General features: G+C 31.8%; 1 pseudogene; it reads left to right on the top strand.

Annotated features, from left to right (window-relative positions):
• The first annotated feature begins 256 nt into the window (after positions 1 to 256).
• Positions 257 to 1909, top strand: LOC113370161 (annotated as a pseudogene).
• The last annotated feature ends 4053 nt before the right edge of the window (positions 1910 to 5962 follow it).

The raw sequence follows: 5962 nt of genomic DNA, 5'->3' as shown, positions 1-5962 counted from the left end.
AATATTTACATTTTTTTATAATAAAATTTATTCTATGTAATATAAAGATGACTAATTATTTTTTTTTTTTTTAGAAATCCGAACCCCGCGCGATATCCAGCACAGTGAGCCTTTCCATTCAACTGAAAGCAGTAGCAGTCGCGATTCCAACCCAATAGTCCCAAAGTATGGACAGCATTGAATCTCACCACCAGCAAATGCCTAATGCATACTACGATCCTAGTGCTCATTATCGTATGCAAAGCACAAATGCATGATGCAACACCAGCTCCACAATCCATTGACGCCTCCAAATTTTGATACGCCGAAATTGGACCGTCTTTTGGGTGCCTACCACCAGCATTTATCAGCAGCAGCCTGCTTGCCTCTGCAAGCGCCGACTCCTCCAAAATCTCCATCTGGAATTCTTCCAGAAACCCCAGAATTGACGGCCAATGAAAACAGCTGTGGAGAGAGTGAACATTCCGACGATGGACCCAAAGATGAAGGTGATAATAAGCATTTGAATTATGATTCGGGTGAAGACAATGATGATTTATTGAGCACGCCGAGAATTAATTCGCACGGCAAAGTGAAGACTTTCAAATGCAAGCAATGTGATTACGTGGCTGTAACTAAGACTGATTTCTGGAAGCACATCGAACAGCACATTAAACCTGAGAAGAGATTGTACTGTCCGAAATGCCCTTTGTTACTGAATACAACATCATCAGGAATATCATTTACGTAACACACACCGGTTCCAAACCTTTCCAATGTAATAAATGCCGTTACAGTTGTGTGAATAATCTATGTTGAATTCACACAAAAAATCGCATTCAAACGTTTACCAATATCGATGCGCTGACTGCAACTACGTCAGTAAGTATTGTCATTCATTGAAGTTACACTTGAAAAAATACAAACATCAGCCCGCTATGGTTTTGAACCAAGATGGTACGCCGAATCCATTGCAAATCATAGATGTTTATGGCACAAGAAGAGGACCTAAAGCCAGACCCACTCCAAACAGGGATGATATGCCGCAGCAAATGTCCATACAAACTACACCCGTTAGCCGTTTACAACAATTGCAACAAGAAGAGCAGCAAAATTTGGCTAACGTTCATCAACAGCAAATGTTCCAGAATCCATTTGCCGGAATTCCGTTCCCATATGGACCTTTGCTCACTGCCTTCCCAGGTTTCCAAAATCTGATGTTCAATAACAACAATATTGAACCTATGTTATCGTCCGGTAAGACGGAACAACAGCCTTCGGAAATGCTACCCAGAGAGAATCAGGAAAGTCAAATTCTTCCTAAACCGGCGGAACATGAATTCATGAGAACGCAGCTGGTGCAGCCTCCACAAAAAACACCCACTCAAAATATCATTATTGACGAACCTGTAGATATGTCGCCGAAAAGAACCGCCGTTACACCAGTAGTTTCTTCACCAGCATCAACATCTGCTGAATCAGCATTGGATTTGACGCGCACTACTAAAGATGGAAGTCAATCAAATAATTCTACATCCAAAAATAGACGTAAGGGTAAAGCTTTCAAATTAGACCGTTTAGCAACACAGAGTCAATATTCTAGTGAAGATGAAGACTCTAGCGTGACTCAATCTCCTGTTAAAGTTAAAGTTGAAGAAGAACCAATAAGAGTCGAAGGTGAAGATGAAGTTGCTGCTGCTACCACAAAGCACCAGAAGTTTTTGAATGTCGCTACTGCGAAATGGTTTTCAAACATGAAGTACTTTACACAATGCACATGGGATACCATGGCTACAAAGATGCATTTGCTTGCAACATGTGCGGTGAAAGATGTGGTGACAGAGTTTCATTCTTCATGCACATAGCTCGTAATCCACATGTCTGATGAAACATATGTATAAATACTATTATTCATTAGTATACTCGATATTCAGAGTGTGTGAGTTAAATCTCTGAAACTTATATATTATTTACTATATAATTTAGAATTTTAAGTTACATATTATTTATATTTAACTAGTCAACTGGCTGTTTGATAGATCAGTCACCTTTTATGACATAATATACTAAAATATTTTCAATTTTTTGTGCATAGCAAATTTGCAACTTTTATTTTCATATTAAATTGAAAAATGTATTTTTGTAATAAATTTAAAAATGATTGTAAAATATTCTTGTACATATTTTTTGTAACATGGTTTAAATGAAATATATATGGGTAAATTTTATCTACTATTTTATTCTATTGCTAGCAATTGAATAAAATAGAATATAAAAATGTATATAAAATATCTATAAATTATATCTATTAGAAATTAGTATTTTTTCCAAAGCATAGTGTTAAACTTGTAATTTAATTATGAACATTTAGCGTATAAATGAAATTAAGACTGATATATAAAAGCAAACCAAAAAAAAATTATATAATGATAGTCATAAATTTGAAAGCATTTTTGCAATATATTTATTAAAAAGATGAAAGAATAATAAGCATTAAATGTATGTATCGAATAGAAATAGAATGGATAATTTATTTAATCAAGGTGATTGGTAGAAGAGAAGGAATATTAACTTAAGTTTAGGGATTCTTAAGCAATATTTTGGTTGCATTTTGTTCATATATGTAATTTTAAATGGTTTGTATATTGTTTTGAATTCCAAACTATGTAATAAAATACATTATAAATTAAATGTTGTATTATTTTTCAAAATTTATATAGTCCTAATCATTTTTAATTGCTCTGCAGTTTGACACACTGCCACCTGTCATTATTCATGTTCAAGTCTGTCGTGCTCTAACCTTAATTTGCACACAGCGTCGGTGTTTGTAAAATGTGCTTCAAGCGATACGAAAGAATAAATAAAATATACGTTTAGTTTCTTAATTAATTATTCGTAGTGAAAATATATTTTAAAATTTATATTATAAAGACTGATAATGAGATCGCGATTTTTGTAAATCGGTTGTGTTGTTTTATGTGATTGAATTGAAACAATTTGTGCATAGCGGTAGGACAATAGCTGTCAATGTTGAGTGTTAATTGTACGAATTTTTTAACAACTGTGATACTTTCAGGACAGCAATAGATTTAAAAGGTAAGTTTAGTAATTTGTACTTTATTAAATATAATTAGTTATATAGATTAATATGCATAATACGGCGGTTTTACGAAATTAGAGTTTTTTGAGGAAATGACGTGTAAAAATAATTATTGTCTATATAGCCGCCATTGTTGTATTCCGGAATAATTCTGTCAAATGTCAAATATTTTTTTCAAATATGTCAAATATTTTTGCAATAGATATATTCGCTAAATTATTCTGTTAATTGAATTTCTTTTAAGTGAATTTTAACTTACTTTTAATGACTAATTGAACTAGATTGCTATTTTTAATGGATATATTTGTTGCATACTAAATTATTTTATTCGTTGTATCTTTCTCTGAAGATGACTTCAACTTACTTTCAGTAAAATTGAAATACTATTTTTAAAGGCATTCATAGAAACACAACCGAAGTTTTATATTCCGTACGACAATATATAAATAAATATATATTTTCTAAATAAGTGATGTACCTACAAAAAAATATAAATTATTTTACATAATATATAATGAAGTAGATGTCACAAGAATCCATTATGATAGATAGATACAATTATTTTTAATCAAGTAGAAGTAATAGAAATTTGCTGCTACTGTAATAAAAACGTCAAAAAATACTATTGAACAATATTAACTAGTGAAGTGCATGGCATCGTGTTTTAAGGCAAATTGCTGGTACTTCCCGTACCGTAATTAAAAATCTTGGTACGAAACCCAAAAGAAAAATTACACAAAATGTGAACACATTATTAAAATCTCTATAAAATATCCGATAATTTGATGTACACATGTCCAATAACATTTTTGACCGCCAACTGTCATTTTTTTAACTTATTTTTATTGAGAGTCCATAACCGCTGAACCTGCCTTACCAAAAATTTAATCAGTTGTTTATCTTGTCAATATAAGTAAAATGTTTTTTGAATTATTAAAATCGGACGATCCGTTCTCTTAAAAACTGAGTTACCGTTTTTGGCACTTTTTGTCCCGTATCTTCGGAACGGCTAGACCTACCTTGCCAAAAACTAATCAGCACGTCCTTTATCAATACGAATCGATTGTTTTTGAATAATTGAAATTGGTTGATCGGTGTTCCCGAAATCGTTGACGAAAATTTGTATCCGCACACACACACACACACATACACAAACACATACATCAATTTTTCTGAGGAGCCAAAATATTCAGAAACCTTTGAAACGTAGATATATAAAAAGTTTCATTTTCAATTTTCATGCGATTACTATAACTTACCCTACAGGAAGTTAACAATATTTAAAATGATATAAAAGACTAGATTGTCTTTTAGACAGCTACCTGTTACAATAATAAAGCACTTACCAAATGTCTTCATAATAGACGGATTGTAACTCAAATAAAAACTACAAATTTCATATATATTTTACAAGACGTTCAACAATTTCATAAAATCATATTTTCGTGTTTACACACATCATATTTTAGGTGATTTGTGTAAACTTCTAAGCGAATTTATTTTTGATACAGGTATTATTTCATTTCCAAATGTGTTACGTTTATCTTTAGTTTTATCGCTAAATTAGTTTGTGTGGGTTTCCGAAAATTTGATTGATATTTTTACGAATGGCATCTGTTGTGCCTGTCCTGGCAAGAAATGCCCTCACGTGCGATATTACGAATCCGAACATTCTGCTAACAAAAACATTGAAATGGATCATATAATTGGCGATAACATCTGCACATTTTTGCCTTGTTTTTTTTTCCCTTTTTTGTGTTTTGCAAAATGGTCTGTGGCTGTGGCTTATGTTTCTATCGTAATGATAGTATCATTACATCTATGTAAAAAATATCTTGATAGTTTTTCGTTAAATTGAAAAAAATGAAAAAATGTATGTAATAATTATATTAACTTCCCGTAGGGTAAGTTATTGTAATGGGACGAAAATCGAAATTGAAAATTTTTACATTTCTCGACGTTTTGAAGGTTTCTGAACGTTTTGGCATACCTCAGAAAAAATGGATGTGTGTGTATGTATGCATGGATACAAATTTCCAGTCACGTTTTCGGGCACACGGATCAACCGATTTGAATGGTTCAAAAAACATTCGATTACTATTCATAGGGAGATGCGCTGATTAGTTTTTGGCAAAGGCAGGTCCAGCAGTTACGGAGATAAAGAGCAAAGAGTGCAGAAAATAGAAATCGAGTTTTTGAGAGAACGGAGCATCCGATTTGAATGATCTAAAAAACATTCAATTAGTAATGATTGGGAGAAGTTTTTGGCAAAGGCAGGCCAGCCATTTCGAAGATACGGAGCTAAATGTGTAAAAAATGGCAGTTTTTGAGAGAACTAAGCGTCCGATTTAAATGATTCAAAGAACTTTTGCTTGTCTTGGGAAAAACATTTTTTGTTTCAACTTTGTTTTTTCAAAAAAAAAATTTTTTATATATCGAAAATAAATCAGATTTATTTTTAATTCTGACTGAAGTTCTAATATACTTTAAACAAATAATGGCAATTTTGCAATTCAGTTTATATAATTCTTATAAATATTAGACAATGTTACAATATTTGTAATAATCTATTTAAAAACATTCAGTATTCCTCGAACATTTCGTTACGGTACGGGAAGTTCCAGCAATTTGCCCTAAGGCACGATGCCATACACCCCACTAGTTTCAAATTTAAACACTACAGGTTTTTATTAGCAATTATTTATATACAGGGCTAAAATGGTTAATTAAAATTGCTTTGCTATTAACTTAAAAAAAATGATAATAAATTGAATTAATCATGTAAAAGTTATGAATATAGAAAACGGGATAAATCATAAAACCCCAAAATTAATTGGAAGTACCAAATTAGCAAAATTTTATTTGTTTCGATTATATATTAGG

The sequence above is a fragment of the Ctenocephalides felis genome, unplaced genomic scaffold (genome assembly GCF_003426905.1).
Source record: "Ctenocephalides felis isolate EL2017-DRISC unplaced genomic scaffold, ASM342690v1 CF-g0.4_SCAFFOLD_01492, whole genome shotgun sequence".
NCBI classification, from domain to species: Eukaryota; Metazoa; Arthropoda; class Insecta; order Siphonaptera; family Pulicidae; genus Ctenocephalides; species Ctenocephalides felis.
Note: the sequence above shows the minus strand (reverse complement) of the source record. Positions and strands in the feature narration are given on the sequence as shown.